Source organism: Pleurodeles waltl, chromosome 5 (genome assembly GCF_031143425.1).
Source record: "Pleurodeles waltl isolate 20211129_DDA chromosome 5, aPleWal1.hap1.20221129, whole genome shotgun sequence".
In the NCBI taxonomy this organism is placed as follows: Eukaryota; Metazoa; Chordata; class Amphibia; order Caudata; family Salamandridae; genus Pleurodeles; species Pleurodeles waltl.
In genome coordinates this window covers 856,061,016-856,085,020 of record NC_090444.1, presented here as the reverse complement: position 1 = coordinate 856,085,020, position 24,005 = coordinate 856,061,016, and positions in this window count along the sequence as shown.

The window sequence follows — 24,005 nt, the reverse complement described above, 5'->3', positions numbered from 1 at the left end:
GGAGGGCATCATCTGTGCCCTTCAAAGCATTTCCAGAGGCTGGGGAAGGCTCCCCCTCCCCAGCCTGTAATACCTATTTCCAAAGGGAGAGGGTGTAACACCCTGCTCCCAAAGGAAATGCTTTGTTCTCCCTTCCTGGGACTAAGCTGCTCAGACCCCAGGAGGGCAGAACCCTGTCTGTGAGATGGCAGCAGCTGTAGCTGCAGTGCAAGCCTCAGAGAGCTGGTTTGGCAGTACTGGGGGTCCATAGTGGAGCCCCCAGGATGCAAATTGGCTCCCCAAAAACAGATTTGGAACGGGGGGACAATTCCATGATCTTAGACACCTTACATGGCCATATTCGGAGTTACCATTGTGAAGCTACATATAGGTATTGACCTATGTGTAGTGCACGCGTGTAATGGCGTCTCCGCACTCACAATGTCCCTGGAAATGGCCCTGAACTATGTGGGGGCACGTTTGCAAGTGCAAGGGTGCCCTCACACTTAGTAACTTTGCACCTAACCATCAGCAAGTAAAGTATAGACATATAGGTGACTTATAAATTACTTAAGTGCAGTGAAAATGGCTATGAAATAACGTGTGTGTTATTTCTCCCTGGCTGCAGTGGCAGTCCTGTGAAAGGGTTTGTCTGAGCTCCTTATGGGTGACAAAAGAAATGCTGCAGCCCATAAGGATCTCCTGGAACCCCAATGCCCTGGGTACCTAGGTACCATATATTAGGGACTTACTAGGGGGGTCCAGTGTGCCTACAGTGACAAATTTAAAAGCAGAGAGTGCATAAGCACTAAGGTCTGGTTAGCAGAGCCTCCGTGACACAGTCAAGCACTACTGACAACACAACCTTTAGGTGTCAAACTATGAGTACCGGGGGTCCTAGCTAGCAAGATCCCAGAGACACATGCAAAACACACGGACATACAGGTTTTTATCTATGAGCACTGGGTTCCTGGCTAGCAGGATCCAAGTGACACAGTAGAAACACACTGACACACACTCACAAACATGCCAAAGTGGGGGTAAACATGCTAGAAAGAGGCTACTTTCTCACAGGGTGGGAACAATATTTTGCTATAACAGGTCACAACCATGGAGCTCGTCACCACATATGGGACAGCCGGTTTCATCCCACAGCAACCTTGGTCATTCTGGACCAAATAACACCCATTTGAGAAAAATCAGAACACTGGGTGAATCAAGGAGAATGGTGTGCCTTTCAGATATCATGCAAATTGGCCATGAATGCATTGCACACCCCATGCAGTGTCACCTCTTCACAAAGTGATGAATGGCTGTAAGACGTTTCACATTCATTTCCACTAAGGAAGCCTTCAGTTTCCCTACTTATACATTTATAATCGAAAGGCAAAACCCAGGACTTGTGAACAAAACTATCCCCCATAGATTCAAATCTGCCTACTTGAAAATGTTTCAGGCAAGATGTAAACTGAAATGTAGAGATTGGTGATGATACAAAGCCGTGGACCAACCACACAGGAGATGATGTCTCAGCTACTGAAAAGGGTAATTTTTCAAAAGCTTAGTGTTCAACACCATATGAGGTGCATCTTTTTTTACCATCAGTCTCTGTATGCATTTTAAATTATACAGTGAAAACAACTCTGTTGCATTCAGACATTCCTATTGCACCCGGTTTGATTTGAAAACCTGCAATGTCTAACTCAGTTGCATAACTGATTTCAACTGATTTTGCCCATGCTATAAGAGAGATATGTAATTCAGTATGATATGGAATGCAGATGATACAATATTATTCAAAGAATAAATATGAGTTGACAACAAGTCATGCCATTATCCGCAACAGCAAATGCATTTTCTAAATGTTCCCTGTCAATGTCTTAATCGTTCAGCAGGGTCTTGTTGAGAAATGTTCCAAATTCCATTGCAAATGGCATATAGGAAGCATTTTGAATGTGGGTATCTAGGACTTAACAAGAAATCTTGTAAATCGATGTCATTAAGAAAAAGAGATAGGTGTTCCTGCAGCTAACATGGAATGTTGTAACCATTGCTAGCATAACTTCCCTACACTAGAAGTGGTAACTACCCCTGAGAGTTATGACTGCAAGCACTGGGGGGGTCAGGTCTGCTAGCTTTAAAACCCATGGAGGAGTTTAAAAAATGTGCGTGACAACCATTAGAGTCAACTGGCCACACTAACGGCCCGTCTACACCTGAAATGAAAGAATTAAATGTACCATTCTCAACCATATTATTTAGTCGTTCTCCTGTGCACTTTGCAAAATGTTGCCAATTGTCAAAACTTGCACTGTAGGGAAAGCTAGGTGTGTTCATTTCTTTAATTTTAGCGGGACCCATGGAAGTTGTTTATCGCACTGTTTAGTTCAGGAAAATCGTTTGCCTAGGAATAAGACAAGTTCTAAACAAAGTATCAATGCCCTGAACTTGCCAATGGCATGTGTCCTAGATTGATTTCAAATCAATGTCAGTTTTTAAAATACTCATAACCCTGTAAAGTCAGTTGGGATATGAAGGAATCTGAACAGTTAAATTTAGTTTGGATCTACATATTTTTCTTTGCTGGGGAAGAAGTAAGCCTATAATATTAAGAACTCTGGTATAAGGGATTGTGTCCTGGTAAAATATGCAAACTTTTTCAAATATGTTTTCAAACTACACACTGGTGATGTTGGGAAATGTTCCCATTGTGTGCAATAAAAAAAACACACATAGAAAACTAGCTCTATGGAAATAGTGATTAGCAGAGTGATGATAGAAAAATAATTTACTATAAGTAGCAGAATTCAAAAGCATATCTTCAGTTTCAAATACAGTGTAACTTTCCAATTCCTAAGGCATGCTTCTTACAATATTCCCATCCCCTTCAACAGAAATGGCGCCATGAGTGATGATGTCATTCATAGCAGTTTTAAACACATAAGAAATTTGCAGTATTTTTATAGGACCAAAAATATCAAATGGGATCTAGACCAAACAATTCCATCAGAGGCATGAAATGCAGAAATGTTCACTATGGACAGGTCTCTTTGCCGCCTTTGTGAAAAAGAATGAGGCTTTAACACCATGACTACCAGTGCAGGAGCGTTGTGTTCCAAAAGGTAATGTCTGTTCGGAATCAAGAAAAAAATTGTAACAAATCTAATCCAAATTAAGAAGTAAAACTGTTACATGGCAATCCAAATATAGGACCAAGAAGGAATGATGTTTTAGCCAAAGGACAAATGCTCATATTCCATACAATGAAGTGTGTGAACTGTTTAAAGACAAATCATCAATGTCGTCATAGTAGAGAGAGGCAGTCTGTGCAAAAAGAGGGACCTCACAAGGTAAAGGAGAACTGGTAGGGCATTCTAAACATGGTTGGTAATAAAAAGCTTCATTATTAGACGCAGCAGTTGAAAACTATATGCTCACATCTGGAGTGCATCATGTATTAGCACTTGCAATATGAATTAGTGGAAGTAAAGCATCTGATGTCCCCAGCAGGGGAGAAACAATACTTCTATTACTTGATGTTTGTATAGGGATTTGCTGCAGAGTAGTGAGAGGAGGCAGGGAACAAACCAGGAGACTTTGTGGCCTACTGTGTAGGACTGGCCACATGGTGTAGCTTAATTAGATCAATTGAAACAAATCATTTGTCTTTTTAACCAGCAAGCAGAGGCAATGTCACAGTTATGATACCTTGAATTCCAAGGACTGGCACCGGTGCTTAGTATGATGGGCCAAATTCTTTCTTGTCCATAATCGTCTCTCACACTAGATCCCCAACTTTAGTCATTCATCCATAAGATGCTGGTTGCTACTTCACTTTGTCAGTGACAGAACATTTGGAAATTTAATTTGAGCGCTCATCTCAGAAGTCTTTTAATTCCTGTAAGACAGTTTGTTGATATCAAAAGGACTATCTGCCCCCACTATGCCAAGAACCTATATCTGGCTCCAAATAAAACCTCAGGGGGGTCTTGACTCCTGGAGATCTTCTAGGCAGATTATTTAAAGCTCTTCGGACTTATAACAGATGATAAATCCAACTACAACCTTAGCCTAATAGTCTAGCTGTTAAGGACTGTTTTAAGTCATGATTCTTCCTTTCCACTATCTAATTTCTCTCAGGATGATAAGGAAAGAAATAATGCACAGCAACACCCAAGGATCCCATGATGTCCTGGTGAGCCTTAGAGGCAAAATGTTTCTGGGCATAGGGTATGTTCGTACTGAAGGAATTCTTGAGTCTGCAAAGTCAAGTCAAAGACATAGGACCTCATCACAAGGCTGGTGGTGTTGAGATCGCCAGCCCCATAGTGACGGTTGGACCATCGCACTCCAGGCCGTCAGACCACCACATTATGACCCTGGTGGTCGTACCACCATCAACGCCAAGAACTAAGTTCCCCATGGGCTAATGGTGGGCAGACTCATGGTCAGCTAAGGCTCTGAACTCAGCACTGATGTGCTGATCACTACTCCTGTTTCCACTACCTTTTCCATAGCAGAGATCCCGCCATGGGAAGGCTGACAGAAGCACAGTGCTGGGAGTCACACCATGCCCAAGGCATGGGCAGTGCAAAGGCCCCCTGCCCAGCACCCTTGGAATACGTACTGTCTGCATTGCAAGGGTGCTGGTGTGCTACGTATTGGAGGACAATACCGTAGCACTGTTCCCATCGGTCTGACTGGTGGGAACATCGTAATAGGATGTTCCCGCCGATCAACCCAATAGGAACATCGCACTACGACTTGGGAGGAGTTGGCCGGTATGACGGCTGCATCCTCCTACAGCTCTGGTGGTCAGAGATTTCCGACCACCAAAGTCATAATAGACATAGACATAATGACTACACCAGTAATTGTTAAGGGAGTGTTGCACTGTATCTATCTCAGATGTAAGAAATTTGTGTTAGGAAAGCTGGCCTTGGTAACAGCCTTTAAAGCTGGAATGGGAGTTACAACAAGTATTTGTGTCCCCAGAGTCAATGGTCTTTCCTTTAAAATAGCCACCTGAACTGCAGTAAATATTTTTTTAGTGGAACAAAAGGCATTTCAGCATTGGAATATAAATACAATGTATATGCATTTGGTAATGTTGCACCCACATTGAAGGCAACATATATATATATAGCTAGTGTAACACAGGTGTATGGTGCATCATAAGGATTTTATTAATCCGTTGGCAAGAGATTCAAAACCAAAGCAACGGTAAGTCCAATGGGAAAAACAGCCAAATAGCCGACACATGTTTCATCTAAAAAGACTTTCTCAAGGCATAGATGAAAAGGCATGAACCAAAATTGTGCAGATTGTGGATAGTATCCTATGTTCTGAACATACCATGAGTCCAATGTATGTCATGTGTAATAATAGCATGTGATATGCTCAGAATCAGTAAAAAGCTACGACCTTGATAAGTCATAAAGTCTTGTCCCTTCCAGTATTCGAGAAACGCATTGCCCCTTTACATATTCTCTTCATGTAGTAAGCTGGTTTCTTTACCAACTAAATTGCACCTGTAGTGGCTGGGTGCAGTACTGATGAGCACCCTTGGCTGGAATAAGCTCATTATATGAACAATACGTTGATATGCACACAAAAGGAGGTGCAAACCATCTGCATAACCACTACCTTGTTTGGAATATAGCTAGTGTAATGCTGGTGGTGGTGGGACACCTATAACAAGGAATATATCATAGGAAAAGCAATGCTGTTCTTATTACTAATGATGCTGATGAGGTGAACTGATTTTTAACAGGCAACAAGACTAATAAAATATAGAGTGAGCAGAAAATCAAAGGCTCAGGGGGTCATTATGAACATGGTGGTGAACGCCACCGCCCACCGTGGCAACGGTGAACAGAATACCGCCATTGGCGGTGAACAGAAACCCACCATATAAAGATGCCAAAAACATAATCTGCCAACATTTCTGTTACCACCAGCCACCGCCAGGGCTTTGTTGGCGAGGCCAAAAAGCTGCACATCCCACCCCTCCATCGCGGAGCATACAAGTCCCCCACCCTCCAAATAATGATGCACAAATCACTGTGGCGGTCAATGGATGCTGAACGACCAATGGCGGTACAGGCCGCCACGGCCAGCACTGGGACCCAACAGCAAGAAATGCACACATTGGCAAGTTTGAAACCCACACACCTGACGTACATCCACAACACTATAAAACACCTGCAGACACACCCCACAATCATTTGCATCACCAATAGGAAAAGCCAGACTGACAACACTACAAGCAGACGCTGAATGTAACAGCACACATTTAAACGAGGCTGTAAAAAACTCTACCCAAGAGGTTATTAAAGAGGCCCGACGTAGGTATGTCAATGCCCTGAAACAAGCAAAAAAAAGACTGGGATAATGAGATATGGCAGAAGCTGCTTGAAGCAGTCAAACATCAAGATGATAGTTCCTTTTGGCGGCTGTTGACCTCTAGCTCGAAAAGGGGTAATGATGATATTGGCATGTATATTCAGCCCGAAAGATGGGTGTCCTATTTTTCTGGAATGTATGCTCTGCCTGCACCGCAAGCTCTGGAGGTCCCTGGATATGATGAGTGTTGGGCTGTCACCAAGACTTCAACTGAGAGCATTGTTTTTACCTTAGCCGAAACAACAGCTGCAATTAATTCTCTGAGGCCAGCTAAAGCTCCTGGTCCAGATAAAATTCCAGGGGACCTGTTTAAATCAGAACCAAAGATATGGGCATGGTACATAAACTTATTGTCTAATGCCATAGCAGCTGGTAGCCCTATTCCAGATTCTTGGCGTGGTGCAGAAATAATTCCGATTCACAAAAAGGGTGATGTAGGTTCACCTGCAAATTATCGACCAATCAGCCTTATCGATATCCTTCAGAAGACGTTTGCTAAGCAAGTCTTGGATAGGCTTACTGATTGGATTCAGGATAATCAAATTCTATCCCCCTAACAGGCCGGTTTTCGGCCTAAAACTAACACCATGGACCAAGTCTTCAGGCGGTCATTATTATTTTGGAAGTATGTCACCCTATCTAAGCAAAAACTCTATGTTGCTTTTGTAGATTTAAGATCTGCCTTCGACTTTGTCCCAAGAGAGAAACTATGGGGAGTGTTAAACAAAATCGGTATCCCAGGAAACTTAATTCAAAGGTTACATGAAAAAACATTTGCACAAGTTAAATGGGGCAATCGGGGGGAACTCACCGACAAAATAGATATTAGGAGAGGAGTGCGCCAGGGCTGTGTTCTTGCCCCAACTCTATTCACATTGTTTATTAACGAGGTGGTGCAAGTCGTTACCAACTGCCAAAATGATGCTCCATCCTTGAATAACCACAAAATTCAAATTTTGCTATTTGCTGACGATTCCCTCCTGATTTCCAGAACTCTTATGGGTCTCCAGGTACTTGTGGATAAGTTTAGTTCGTTTTGTGGTGACTATGGACTTGAACTTAATCAGAGCAAAACTAAACTTATGACCCTGGGTTGTGGCCCCACTAAGAGATATTCAATTTTCTATAATGGAACCCCCCTAGGCATGGTAAGCTCCATAGATTATTTGGGGGTGAGAATTAGCAACAATCTGCATTGGGGGGCCCAAATCGATAAAAGTTTAGCTCTTTTGGCCCAGAGATCTGGGAGTATTCTACGCTTCCACAAGTCTACCTCTGAGAGAGTGATTACTCCAACCATTAAAATCTACCGAGCTAAGGCACAGAGTGCTGCGGTCTATGGGGCAGAAATCTGGGGGTCCTCGAACACTGGCAAGTTGGCAGTGGGGGAAAACAACTTTGTAAGGTCAACTTTGTCTTGTCCTCGTAATACCCCACTGCTGCCAATGTTCTGGGACCTTGGCCTGTCATGCATCTCAGATGTAATTGCCCTACGACCATTGCTTTTCTGGGTCCGTGTATGGACCACCCCTGAGCTATCCACATATAAGGAGTCTATTCAAGACATTCTAGATAGACCAAATGTTCTTACCATTCCTTGGTTTAATCACATCTCAAAATGGTTTTATAGATTGGGTCTTAGTGAGTTTTGGAGCCATCCAGAAAGTATAAGGAAGGATCAGAAGAACCATTTGAAAACTGTATACTGGATATATGTCAGGGAAAACTACCTGATGTGCTCAACACACAGCAGATTGACCTCACAATTTTTTGACTTCAAATGGTATCCGTATCTGGAACCATTTATGGATACAATTCTTGATCCATTAAGTAAGAGTTTATACATTCAGTTCAGATATGGTTGCCTGCCTCTTAAATCTTATGGTAGTACACAGAGTCTGATTACAAGATCTGGTCCCTGTCCTAGTTGTAATCACACTTCTGAATCTATTGTACATTTTATGTTTATATGCACTGCATATATGACTGCGCGACGGAAGTGGTTACGACCTGTGTGTAGAAATATGGGGATAAGACACTGTATGGCTGCCTTGAGGATCATGATGAGGGATACTTCCCTCTCTTTATCTTGTGCGGTTAGCAAGTATATTGTAGCTGCTTGGCATATTCGTATCAGTACCCTGGGGAAAAAATGATGATGAGGAACAAATTATTTTAGCTGCTAAATTTTAACTATGCACCTAAGACTGAAATAAAACCCTATGTTTAATTGAAATGACAGATATTAGGGGGTCAGGCGCATTCTTGATGGAATGCAATTTTATGTGTTTTAAGGTTGAACATATGTTATTCTATTTTATTCTTATCCCTTTTTTTAACTAAACTTCTTTTTCTTTTTTTATTCAATTGTTGGTTGTTTGCTTTTATGGTTGAAAGTAACCGAATAAAGCTATGTGAAAGTGAAACAGCACACAACTCACACACCCAACCACACAACATCACCCTCACCAATATCCACACAACATACCACCCACAACACACACCATGGCACCCCAAAAGCACCCACTGTAGGAGGCTGGCCTGGGTACCTTGTGGTACTTACACCTTGTGCCAGGTCCAGTCATCCCTTGTTAGTAGATTACAGGTGTTCCAGCAGCTTAGGCTGATAGAGGTAGCTATAGCAGAGCAGCTTAGGCTGAACTAGGAGACATGCAAAGCTCCTACTATACCACTTATATCATATAGCACTATATCACAAGAAAACACAATACTCAGAGTTACTAAAAATAAAGGTACTTTATTTTAGTGACAATATGTCAAAAGTATCTCAGAAGATATACTCCCTTAGGAGGTAAGTAAAATACACAAAATATACACACAAACCAAAATCACTCAGGTAAGTAAACACTTAGAAAGGTAGTGCAAACACTGTAGAACACAATTGAATGCAATAGGGGACAATAGGCCTAGGGGCAACACAAACCATATACTCCAAAAGTGGAATGCAAACCACAAATGGTCCCAGGCCTAGTGTAGTGTGTAGAGGGTCGCTGGGAGTGTAAGAAAACACTAAGGGTGTCCAAAATACCACACCCCAAGACCCTAAAAAGTAGGAGTAAAGTTACCCTACTACCCCAGAAAGACAGTAAAGTCAAGATAGGGGATTCTGCAAAGACAACAACTGACAGCACAGCACTGAAGATGGATTCCTGGACCTGAGGGCCTGCAAAGGTAGGGGACCAAGTCCAAGAGTCACGCAAGTGTCCAGGGGGGGCAGGAGCCCACTAAACCCCAGATGAAGGTGCAAAAGGACTGCCTCCGGGTGGAAGAAGCCAAAGATTCTGCAACAACAGAAGGTGCCAGGAACTTCTCCTTTTGTCAGAAGATGTCCCACGGCGTGCTGGAGGATGCAGAGTTGTTTCCACGCAGAAAGACCGCAAACAAGCCTTGATAGCTGCAAGAGTCGTGATTGATGATTTTGGGTGCTGGCAGTGTCCAGGAAGAACCAGGAGGTCGCCCCTTGGAGGAGGAGACGGAGGGGGCACTCAGCAACACAGAGAGCCCATTCAGAAGCAGACAGCATCCACAGAAGCACCTAAACAGGCGTTCAGAAGATCTGAGCACAGCGGTCATCTCAGCACAACAAAAGAGGGTCCCACGAAGTCGGAGTCCAACTGAGCGAGTTGGGCAAAGCAGGACGGAGTGCTGGGGACCTGGGCTATGCTGTGCATGAAGGAAGTCTTGCAAAAGTGCAAAGAAGCCCTAGCAGCTGCAGTTCATGCAGTACACAGGATTACTGTGTGGCGTGGGGAGGCAAGGACTTACCTCCACCAAATTTGGACTGAAGGGCCACTGGACTGTCGGGGACACTGGGAGCCAGCTCCTGTGTTCCAGGGACCATGCTCATCAAGATGCGAGGTGACCCAGAGGACCGGTGATGTAGAGGTTTGGTGCCTGCGTTGGCAGGGGGAAGATTCCGTCGACCCACGGGAGATTTCTTCTTGGCTACCAGTGCAGGTTGAAGGCAGACAGCCCTCAGAGCATGCACCACCAGGAAACAGTCGAGAAAGCCGGCAGGATGAGGCGCTACAATGTTGCTGGTAGTCTTCTTGCTACTTTGTTGTGGTTTTGCAGGTGTCCTGGAGAGGTCAGCGGTCGATCCTTGGCAGAACTCGAAGAGAGAAGTGCAGAGGAACTCTGGTGAGCTCTTGCATTCGTTATCTGACGAGAAACCCACAGGAGAGACCCTAAATAGCCCTCAGAGGAGGATTGGCTACAGAGAAAGGTAAGCACCTATCAGGAGGGGTCTCTGACGTCACCTGCTGGCACTGGCCACTCAGAGGCATCCATTGTGCCCTCACACCTCTGCATCCAAGATGGCAGAGGTCTGGGACACACTGGAGGAGCTCTGGGCACCTCCCTTTGGGAGGTGCTGGTCAGGGGAGTGGTCACTCCCTTTTCATTTTTCCAGTTTCGCGCCAGAGCAGGGCTGGGGATCCCTGAACCGGTGTACACTGGCTTATGCAAGGAGGGAACCATCTGTGTCCTTCAAAGCATTTCCAGAGGCCAGGAGTGGCTACTCTTCCGAGGCCCTTCACCCCTATTTCCAAAGGGAGAGGGTGTAACACCCTCTCTCAGAGGAAATCCTTTGTTCTGCCTTCCTGGGACTGGGCTGCCCAGGCCCCAGGTTGGCAGCAGTGGTAGCTGCAGAGAAAACCCCAGAGAGTTAGTTTGGCAGTACCCGGGCTCTATGCTGGCGCCCCGGGGATGCATGGAATTGTCACCCCCAATACTAGAATGGTATTGGGGTGACAATTCCATGATCCTAGACATGTTAATGGCAATGTTCGGAGTTACCATGGTGATGCTACATATAGTTTTTGACCTATATGTAGTTCACACGTGTAATGGTGTCCCCTCACTCACAAAGTCTGGGGAAATTGCCCTGAACAATGTGGGGGCACCCTGGCTAGTGCCAGGGTGCCCTCACAGTAAGTAACTTTGCACCTAACCTTCCCTAAGTGAGGGTTAGACATATAGGTGACTTATAAGTTACTTAAGTGCAGTGTAAAATGGCTGTGAAATTACGTGGATGTTATTTCACTCAGGCTGCAGTGGCAGTCCTGTGTAAGAATTGTCTGAGCTCCCTATGGGTGGCAAAAGAAATGCTGCAGCCCATAGGGATCTCCTGGAACCCCAATACCCTGGGTACTTAGGTACGATATACTAGGGAATTATAAGGGTGTTCCAGTGTGCCAATCATAATTGTTAAAATTAGTCACTAGCCTGCAGAGACAATTTTAGAAGCAGAGAGAGCATAAACACTGAGGTTCTGGTTAGCAGAGCCTCAGTGATACAGTTAGGCACCACACAGGGAACACATATAGGCCACAAACTTATGAGCACTGGGGTCCTGGCTAGCAGGATCCCAGTGACACATATCAAACACACTGACAACATAGGGTTTCCACTATGAGCACTGGGCCCTGGCTAGCAGGATCCCAGTGAGACAGTAAAAACACCCTGACATATACTCACAAATAGGCCAAAAGTGGGGGGTAAAAAGGCTAGAAAGAGGCTACCTTCCTACACCCACGCTTCAGAGAAAGGGAGCTAAGAACAATGGTGGATGAGATACTCAAGGTCAAGCCACAAATATTCGGGGCACAGGTCCAGCAAACACCCATCTCCCAGGAGGATGGAGTTATGGCAGACAATAGACAACAAGGTCAATGCAGTGGGAAACCATCCAAGCACAAGGGGTGACATCTGCAAGAGATGGAACGACCTGCGCGGAAAGGTGAGGTCCATGGCATCCAGGTACCACATTGCTGTCCTGAAGACTGGTGAAGGACCCCCACCTACACCCCCCGAATACACCGACTGGGAGGAAAAGGTACTGGCCATCCTGCACCCGGAGGGCCTCACTGGACTCACTGGAGGAATGGACTTGGGTAAGTCATCTACAATTAACCCCATATCCACCACACCTGTAATGCATGCACCTCTGCACCCTTCCAACTACCACCAGTACCACTACCCCACCCAGGCCACAATCACTACATCCAGTCACGCTGCATGCCCACAAACCCACCAACCGGCCCACATCCCTCCCCCTGTGCACAGCCATCTTCCCCTGCAAGAAATCACAATGGCACTACACCACCCACAATGCACCTCCACATCCCATGCTAAATGCAATGGCAACCCCACAATAGGTCCCTGCATGGCCCAACAGGGGAAAACCTGCACAAAATAGTCCTGCCCTGTGCACCTCATCCAAATATGTAAACATAACATACATTTCCAGTCCCCCCCACAGGCACCACCACCCATGCCACCCTGACGGAAAGGGCCAAGGAGTTCCTGGGCCCCACATGGAGACAGAGGCACCACTCAGGACACCTGTGAGGGTAGTACGGACAGTGAGGAATACCCTGGCCCATCACACAGCCCTGGACTGTCACCATCCAGCAGCCCTACCCAGGACACCACTGACACCCCTACCACCCAGCCACCAATATCAGCTCTGGCCAAAGGACCCCACACCAGTGTATCCAGGCCACAGACTGGTGGAACACAAGGACCACTGACGAACAGGCAAGATGACGATGGCCCCAGTACAAGTGGTACCACCAGGCTTGTGCAGGGGACACTGGCACAGGGGGCTAGGCCCAGGGGGGAGGCCAAAGGATGGATGCTGCAGCCCAGGAGGTAATCTCTGAGGTCCTGGGAGCATACCACTGCTGCATCACTTCCCAACCCAGCCTGAGACCCCCAAAAACCAGGAAGCCCCTACCACAGATCACAATACAGACCAGCCATCAACATCAGAAGCAGCAACTGGACTGGTGCAACTATCTAAGGACACACAGGAGACCAGCACCCCTACCCATACAGTCCAACAACAGGCACTCAAACGGTCCCTCAGGGCCAGATATGGTACTGGTACACCTGCCAAGACCAAGGCACCGTCAAAGAAGTGGCTCGGACACAAACTGTCTCCCAAGTGTGCCACTGAACCACCATCCCCACTGGTCAATACCAACTCCACAACCTGCAAGGTACAGATGGACACATTACCACAGCCACCAATCGCTGAGACCAGGTAGCCAGTATGGACATCCACCATCAGCCCACTGCCATCACTGTGAAGAGCACCATGGCATCCCTGACATCTATTAAAACACATGTACACCAATGTCAATGTCCCCTGTCGTTATGTTGAATCAAATTGAAGAGTGAATGCATTTGCCATTGAAATCAAATAATCAGACCTTCATTGCAGGAATGGCACCCCACGCACAGCATGCTGTGGAGTTAACGGAATTGTCTAACTAGTTGTTCATCATGTCACATAGCACTTGCATACCTTGTTACAGTGTAAATATCTACAGACCCAACACCCCCATAGAGAATAAGTCAGACCGACAGTATGCAATACAGACAACATTACCAAACAGTACCTCTTAGTCACTGGAAGTATAGTTGGATCCGTTGGTTCCTGGAGTGTACATCTTCTTCCTCTTCATCATCACCATCACTCTCATCCCCTCTCAGAGGAAGCTGGTCTGGATATACAGCACCCTCCTCCTTGAAGAGGGGAGTAGATTTCCTCATATCCACGTTGTGCAGCATGCAGCAGGCCACCACTATTCTACACACCTTCTCAGGGCCATAGCACAGGGAACCCCCAGAAATATGGAGGCAATGGAATCTAGCCTTCAGGAGACCTATAGTGCGCTCAATCACCCTCCTAGTATGTCTATGGGCCTCATTGTAATTCTTCCATGCATCAGTTCTAGGATTCCTCACTGGTGTCAGTAGCCAATGCATGTTGGGGTAGCCAGAATCTCCTGCAAAAGTGGGAAAAACATGACTGTAACTAACTACACTCAGTTGCAGACAGCCTGGCTGTTAGCAATGTACAGTATAATTGTTAGCCACACTCACCTATGATCAGTCCTCTGTCCCCTTGTAGTTGTTCCATCATGTCTGGCACACTGCTGTTCCTTAGCACAACTGAATCATGGACTGATCCAAGGAACATGGAATTCACATGGTAGATGTACTGGTCTGCAGTACACACCAATTGAATGTTCATAGAGTGAAAGTTCTTCCTGTTTCTCTACACCTGTTCACTTATTCTTGGGGGGGATGAGAGCTATGTGGGTGCCATGGATGGCACCTATCACATGGGGAATGTTGGCAAAGGCATAAAAGTCAGACTTGATGGCACGTAGTTCAGCACTCTGGGGAAACCTCACATATGACTGAAGGTGTTGTACAAATGCATCCAGGAATCTGGACAGGATAAGGCAAAACATTGGCTGTGAAAAGCCTGCACCCATGCCCACTGTCACCTGAAATGAGCCTTTGGCCAGGAAATGGAGTACAGAGAGCACTTGCACTTCAGTAGGGATGGCGTGCTGATTCAGATTAGCCGGTCTCAGTGCTGGATCCAGTAATGCACAAAGTTAATGAATTGTAGCACGAGTGAGTCTGTAATTGATAATGATGTGACGTTCCACCATGGTCTCCAAATCAACAAGTGGTCTGTACACAGATGGGGCCCTCCCTCGCCACACGGGTCTGTACTTAGGAGGAGTGGAGAACACATGTGAGGTACACAAATTCATTTGCACAACATGTTGTGTAGATAACACTGTTGTCATACAAGTAGGTGACACATAAGCAACATATGATGTTAAACTGGACTGACATGTCCTAACTGATACATCTGAACTGTTGTGGTGAGTAATGTAGGAGGCTGGCCTGGCTTATAGTGGGTACCTTGTGGTACTTACACCTTGTGCCAGGTCCAGTTATCCCTTATTAGTAGAATAGAGGTGTTCTAGTGTGGAATCGCATTTTACAGTTCTTAGGTATGCTAGGCCTAGTGGCCCCTGTGATACACAATGACAATCTCTGCACAGGCCTGTCATTAAGGAAAGAGGCCTACAAATGTAATTCACTAATGCTAGGAACGCATTATGTTGCAAGGCTTGCTCTCTGAACAGCCACCATGAAATATCATCGTCATTGCATGCTAACTGAAGCAATATCCCTTCTGGAAAGTACCAGTCTGAGTACGTGATGTCAGCCATAATGGAGAAATAATCATACGTCAATCATACGTCAATGTCAAGAACCAATAGAATGTCAAATTATGTTTGTGGTTTAATACTATAAAAGATTGTGTATTACTTCCTTTAATCAGGCTGTTCGTGTACAACTAGTACCGAGCATCCTCCATGTACATGTCTTTCTATCTCTAATAAATTCTTTATGTTTACCTAGAAGAGCTGGCTAACGGTCGTTTGTATCCTGGATGGGTGCTGAATAATTAGGCTTCTACATTTGGTGAAGAATTGCAGTCTCGTTCTGCGGATGACTCCCTTCAGCCCAGCTCCTGCTTCAGTCGGGGCTACTGCTGAACAATTGGACAGGGCCCCTCCTGCGACGGAGGCTTGGGCTGTCGTGAGTATCTATTGCTGCTTCGTGGTCATGCTCTTGCTGTTTGCTCTACTGTATTTTCGGTGTAAATATTGCGAAACAGGGAGGTAACTGGGGTATTTCGTTAATATGTTTCCTGCATAGAGTGGTTATGCATTTATGGTTAATATTTCTATTTGCCGTACCCCTTAGCCTGCTCTTCTTTATAATAGCATTTTTTCTCGGTCTCCAGTGGCATGCCAAGGGCATTTCTTCCTCTGTTGCAGGCTCCTCTAATGTACCTCGTGAGAACGTTCCGATGGTTACCTATAGCTGTTTGCCGGCTGCTGGCATTCTGTGTATTACACCATTACCTTCCTCCCTGCGCTGCAACTGCATAATTAGATTAGCTTCCTGTGTTTCATGTAGCTTGTTATTGTTAAAAACGAAGTCCAAGGAATAGAGGCAACTAGCGGTGTTGCTTGAGAACACAGCGCGAGACCCTGTCTGCAGTCTCCAGCCAAAGGGGCTCAAATGTGGAATGGTAGTGGTCCATTCCGGAAGAACTGGCAGGTGGTGCCAGGGTCCATGTGTATGGGAATGGTAGTGGTCCATTCCAGAACAACTGGCAGGTGGTGCCAGGTTCCATGTGTATGGGAATGGTAGTGGTCCATTCCAGAGGAACTGGCAGGTGGTGCCAGGGTCCGTGTGTATGGGAATGATAGTGGTTCATTCCAGTGGAGCAGGCAGGTGGTGCCAGGCTCTGTTTGTCATATTATCCGTTTGTCATGTTATTTGATTGTCATGTTATCTGTTTCCGGTGATATTGCAGCTCTGTGAACTATGCCTATTACCTATTGAACTATCTGATTTTCCTGTACAAATACTGTAAAAGAGCGTGAAATATAGATGCTGATTGCGTGTGTGTGTGAAAGTGGTTTTGATTCCTGAGTGAAGGGTTCACCACAAGGTGGTGTACTGTGATTTATTTTGACTGCATACATTTGCGCTTTAGGATAAGAATTTTTAGAAAATTTAAGACTAGGTGGGTGGACTCCTGGGCGACATAATACTGATTTTTATGACAATTGACTGATTTAATCTGCAAACATCACACAGTACAAACACCACCCTGCACTCACTACATATTTGATACAAGGGGTGGAGTAGGATCACCCCACAGGGCAAGTTGTACTGTGACCCTTGTCTATGGTTCTGTCGTCACATGTGGTTGCCTGACTTGTTCACCGCTATTGCATTATCTGTGTGTCACTGGCCACGGATCTGGTCCAGTTTCCAATATCATACAGCCGCACCCTGCCCCAGGGCAGGAAAGCAAGGGTGTGATATTCTTAACTTTCCCTCCTGACTACTCTGTCATCTCTTGATTCGCCCCAAAGGACGCCAGTGTGGACGCCGTCACTAGCACCTTGGGTACTGTCTGTTTTCAAACTTTGTGTGCGCTAAGGTGGACATGGCTGGCTGAGTTGTGGTATGAATGCAGACCGGCTTCCTGCTTTTACTAATAAATGATTGTTGTTGGCTGAGAGAAGCTCCGTGCGTGAATGCCCTCATTGTTATCCCTTCTTTGTCACGGGGTATGAGCGGTGTAAAGAACACACCGACATCCTACTGTTTTCTGAAGCGATTGTAATTGTCTTCGTGTTATGTAACAAAAGGCTAGGGTAAGACAGTCATGGAGAACCCTTTTAGTAAAGGCAAACTAGAGACACATCAATCTAGCCCCCTAAGGACAGTCCAGCATATCAAATTGCGGCGAAAGAAGGCCTACATGCACTACTGTACTTAGACTTTGACTTTGCAAGGAAACTGACAGTATTGTTTCTGTGGCTTTGCGGACATGTGTTGTGCTTTACAATGCCGCCTACATACTAGTAGCATATGGGATGTCTCTTGAATGTGGGGCTGTCCTGTATGTGGAGCATAATCTAACAATAAAAAATGCCTGAACTGAAGAATGGTTTCCTCCACATGGGTGGGGGGCTGACAAGGGCAGGGAAGATTGGAGGACGAAACAATTAGAGATAATAGGGGCTTGTCAAGCTCTCTTCCTGTGGCGAGTGCACAGTCACAGGAACAAAACATCGATTTTGCTTGAGGACATTTGGGAAATACACTACAGCCTGAGGGCACCACAACAGGGACCAAACACTCTGAGCTGCCTCTACAACAGTAGGCAGAGACGGAATGTGAAAGCCGCACCCTGGCATGGCGTTTGATGGATGAGGAAGTGAAAAATAAAAGCAAAACGTAAGAGACCTTGTGAAAGAATTAGACAGTTATTCCATAGCCAGGGTAAAGAGGAGGTGGCTAACGCCATTAGAAAACATGAACAGAAGTACGAACAGATATCAAATGAAATGGAAAGGTGTATTGGCAAGGGGCGTGAGGGATCACACAATTTACTATGGGATATGTCCACGTATGCACATCACACAATCCATAACATCAAGATGTGGAAGGAGGTGCCCAGCAATATGAACACACAGCTGGAGATCACAAGACACAGGGGGTCATTCCAAGTCTGGCGGGCGGCGGAGGCCGCCCGCCAGACTTCCCCCCTCCGAAATACCGCTCCGCGGTCGAAAGACCGCGGAGGGTATTCTAAGTTTTTCCCTGGGCTGGCGGGCGGTCGCCAAAAGACCGCCCGCCAGCCCAGGGAAAAACTCCCTTCCCACGAGGATGCCGGCTCGTAATCGAGCCGGCGGAGTGGGAAGGTGCGACGGGTGCTGTTGCACCCGTCGCGTATTTCACTGTCTGCCAAGCAGACAGTGAAATACTTGTAGGGGCCCTCTTACGGGGGCCCCTGCAGTGCCCATGCCAGTGGCATGGGCACTGCAGGGGCCCCGCGACCCCCCCTACCGCCATCCGGTTCCCGGCGGGCGGACCGCCGGGAACTGGATGGCGGTAGGGGGGGTCGGAATCCCCTCGGCGGCGCAGCTAGCTGCGCCGCCTTGGAAGATTCCAAAGGGTGGCGGTACACTGGCGGGAGACCGCCAGTGTTGCCGGTCCGACCGCGGCTTTACCGCCGCGGTCGGAATGCCCTTGGGAGCACCGCCGGCCTGTCGGCGGTGCTCCCGCGGTCCTCCAACCCGGCGGTCATTGACCGCCAGGGTTGGAATGACCCCCACAGTCTCTTAACGTACATAAAAATGTACAGAGTTAAACAGAATAATAGCCATGGGAAGGGCTGCTTTGGAAGGATCTGGATACATTGTTTAGCATTATTGTTCCATGAGATTTGTGGGAGGATTGTAAGAAAGCGATATACTGGCCTGAAATATGTGACCACTACTCCAATTACTACACTATCATTTGGCACTAGACTAAGTATGGGAAAGGTTTGCAAGTAGACAAGGGATGGCTGTAACATGCTTACACACTGTAGAAAATTTAAGTTCAATTGTTAAGTTATCACACGTAATAAGACACAAGCTTCTGACTTTATTACTTGTTAGTGGCTTTAGGTTAGGATCCTCAGGGGGGCATTTCACTGTACAGCTGTGGATAGTGTACAACAGTGGTTCCCAACCTATAGTCCGTGGACCCACTGGGGTCCGTGACACATTCCCAGGGGATCCCCATGCCTGGCTGGGAGGAAGTCACTTCTCTAGCTAGTGCCTCTACAGAAACATGTGTGTGAGTGTTTTTATATTTATTACTTCCTTTCTTCAGCAGGTTTAAAAGCACTGCAAAGATCATTGTACAGCGAAAATAAAAGCGTCAAGATAACTCCAGTGATTAATGTACCTGCTGGGGAGGAATGAGAGTTTTGGACAGTGGCAGTTTAGAACTGAAAGGTAGTGCAGATGGTTAATATGCCGGCTGCAAAGGATGTGTATCATGCAAAGAACAGTATTTTATGTGGATGGCACAGTGGGTTACTGCTTTTGTCACAGAGATTCTTTAGTTACTGTACAGTTCATAATCATAATCTAGCACAGTGAGCTATGAACTGCAATTAAGGAGCTGCATGCCAACTGCATAGCACAAGTTAGAAAGCTGTTTTTTCCCAGTCTTTCATTTTCCTTATGCTGCTCAAAAGAAAAAAAAAAAGGGGGTTTGCCTGTGTAGAAATACATTCTTATTATTAAAGACAACGCTAACGATTGTGTAGTGTTCTGAATGCTGAGTTTGTGCTTCTCCAGACCAAGCACTCTTAGCAAATTGCCTACCAGTGTGGATGCCATGTGAATCTTACATCTTGTACTTCCATGTAAAGTGCTCCAAAACCTACACTGGTATGAGAGATGCTATAATAAAAATGTATTACATATGACAAAAAGGATAGGGAGAGAAGAGAGGCACTTATGGTTTACTTCCTTTCCCCACCACATATTTATGTATAAAAGCTTTCTTAGATCTTATGTACCTAAAAATAATAACAGAAATAGCCCCAGAAATAATTTTAAAAAATTGCCCGAAGGATTCACCTCTCCTAAATAAAACTAAAAATTGAAAAGTTAGTCGCCGAGATGCAGCACCAACATTTCCAATAAAATGTTTCGATTCTTGCATATTTTTTCAATATAAAAGAATTATTTCATGTTTAAACTTTAAATTGTGAAAATTGCTTGGCGGTCCCTGGCTTCCAGTAATGTTTCACTGGTGGTCCCAGGGAGTGAAAAGGTTGGGAACCACAGGTGTACAACAAATAAGAACTTTCTTATGTAGGGATTACATTTAAAAATATTTGACCCATGCAAAGGTTGCCAAAATTCTGACAGGTAACAAATTTAGTCTTGAGGGAACAGAGGATTCATTTGCAGCAGTTAACAATATGTTGTCAGAAGTGTGGAATTTTATAAAATGTCTACTTGTTCATGGGACAGTTTGTGTCATCAGTCTACTTGTCCTGTAAAAACACATGCATATTTTCTCCTGCTAAAATGATGTTTACAAATATTGTCTAGGAGTCCGATTTCCTGGTCTGCCTCGTTAAATGCTAGCTCATGCATAAAAGCTGTAAATCTGCATTAATGCAGGAACAGATACCATGGGTGCACTTTGTGATTTTCTTTCAGAATTCTGCCACAAACTGGTTATCACAGACCTTTTGTTATTTGAACTCTGTCTCTCTGTTTATTGACTGGCTTCAGTGATAGTGACACCATTCTGCTCTTCCATACGAAGCATATTGGCACAAAGTAGTTTTGGCACAAAGTAGTTTTGTTCATGCCAGGAACTACTTTGGCAATGTGTAACTTTGCTGAAAAGGTTACATTGATTTTTCCGTTATGAATATAAATTTTGGAAATACCACCATGCATCCGCACATTTTACTAAATTATGCTTCAAAGAAATGACACCTAAAATATCATGGTAGTTTAGCAGAATGTTTCTTTCCTAGTTACATTGTTTGTGAAGATATTTTGAAAGCAAAGAATAGCAAATTTTGCTTTCAGGCTTCTGCAGATATTTGCATCTGATGAGATAGCATTCTGGAAGAATTGTGCTGGGCATTTGTTTACGGTAATTCCATACCCCTGCTTGTGTATTTCTTCATAGCTCTATAGAGTACATACTAATAATTTAGTCATGTTCAATGATGGAAGAGATATAGAAATTAACAGAAGAGTTACTATGTGCTGAATTGTAAATAATATAAGGAAATAATAGATATATAAAAATTTGGGTTCTTGTTGGGATGTAGAGTGAGTTAGTTATGTGATAACAAACTTCTAATAAGGTGTATTGATATTTAAAATAAACATATTAGTGCAGTAATAATAATGACACATGACGTGTTAGTGACTGATCGATTTCACTTAATAAGAGACTAAAAGAAAATAACACAAGTAGATGTTTAAACATCTGCAGTACATGTAGTATGTTGAAGTCATGTGAGTGCAACCAAAGTATCAAAAGGGCAATGAATAAATAAAAATGCAACACATTTGTCACAAATGTATTTTATTTTATAGCAGTAACGGCAATACTGCTTATATTGTATCAGGACAGTAGATCTTGTGTAAATATTAATGGATTCGTTAATGGATCCACCTAATTAATGTGCATGTCTCTAGCTATAGGAATATGTTTTGAAAAAAAAAAAAGTGAATGTGACGTTTTAGAGTAAAACATTCTGGTTACACAGATCTTAAGAGAAACACAGGGTGAATTCTGCACTCATAGTTAAAAAAAATATGAATATGAAAGGAAATGAATTTATTGGAGGAAAAAAATCTGGGTGCAGTTATGCAATGTTACAAGTTATGTCTCCTCCACAGGTAAAAGAAGAGTGCAGGTTTTTTTTTCATCCCACATGTATCCACTGACTGGATGGTATCGATCCAAAGTTTTTACTGTAATTTTATCTGTGGCATTAACTGATAAGCTCTGGGCACAAATTTACCATTTATCTGCGAGGTCCCTGTATTAGGTGTGGCAGTTAAGATTACCTTCCCCATTTCTGAAAACCACAGACTCTGGGCATGGCTCCAAAGGCAAAGCCACGGATTGTTGCGATATGTCACCATGACCGACAAAGTAGAAGTGTGGTGCACACGATGATGGGATAGTGTGCTTGATTTAGCATGATTCTTTGAAGTGCGGAATAAAGAATAAATGTACAGCTGAATGTTATAGTTAATTTTAAAGTTTATAGGATTTTTTTATACACCCTGGACGCAGGGATGTATGTATCTATGTATATATATGTGCATAGCATATAGTTGGTGGAAGGAGGAGTATTTTTCTATCCATGTTTTTTCCTAGGTTTCAGAACATGGACGAGAAGATGTGGTTTCTGTATCCGTCTGCCTATGTTACGTTTTATGTTTTCATAATTAATGGGAGTCTTCCGTGGTACATCTTAATGTGCACAGTGACATGGATTGCCTTCATGTGTTGGTAGATTGCAACTAAATATTCTCCAAACTGGTTTTGGGTATTGAAAATACCTATATTAGGATAGAGTTATTACTACCTTATGATGTGCTATGTAGTACTGCAATACAGCTATTAGTAATATACTTCTGATGATGAGGGTGCCAAATACAAATAAATAAAATAAATATAATATCTTAAAGGAACATCTGCACTTCAGAACATCACACTTGTACGAGAAAGGGGAAGTGACTTCTGATGGCGGTGATGCCTGCAAAGTCCCAACCCTTCCAGCATTGATGCAGATATTCTGTGTGTTGAAATAGAATAATAGGATACAGTGCTGTGTTCCAGAAATACTGGCTGTATACCAGTAAAACATGTGTTTTCTCCTGACCTTTGGATCACCATTTGTTTGGTGAAATAGTTTGTGTGAACATTCCACTGTTACTAAGTGTAATTGTTATTTATTTTTTGAGTGTTGATTTCCATTTAAGAGTGTACTAGTTACCCCATAAACCAGTCAGATATGTCCCTTTATAAGATTTTGTGCATCTGCTGAGCGGTTCTAGATAGATGCACTACCGCTTGCTTCATTGGTCAAGAGAGGCACCCTTGACAAAGTTGTCAAACTAAGCACCGACTGAAATACTGTTTGACTGGCCTATGAACATGTCTGGTGCTGAGAAGTTATTATCTGATAAGACATTTTGACAGCAGTTTGCATTACCTTCAGCATTAGGTGCTGCAGGTCCTTCCCGGCTGGACAACACTACCTGGACATGATCTCCAACAGGGAGATTGGGCTTGGGTCACCTGAAAAGTAGGAGGGACTGACCTCCTGGATCCACAGCTATTACACCAAGAAGGTACACCACCGGAACACGGACTGCATCCTGGAGACTGGGTGTGGGTAAAGGCCACACCAGACGTCACTGCCTTCAACCACGGTGGAAGGGACCATACCAAGTACTGTTGATAACAGCCATAGCAGTCAAGGATGAGGGCATCACATCTTGGGTCCATACCTCACACACCAAGAAGGCCGCTGGACCAAAGGACGACCAGCCGCCAACAAAGTTGCCGATGAGAGTAATGCCACCTTCACCACAGCGGTACAACCTTCGTTTAACAAGCGCTACCAGCCAACACTGACGGAACTGCACGTACTACACTCCCACAGGAGTCGGAGAGTGTAAGCGGGTTCCCCAGTACACAGGAACATTGTTTTTGGACTGCTCGTGCTGCAACCCCATGGGAGTCGGAGGGTGCAAGCGGGTCCTTCAAGACACCAGGATACTCTTTCAGAACTGCTCGTGCTACTCTCCACAGGAGTCGGAGAGTCAAGTAAGCCCACTTAAGTATTAAAAACATCA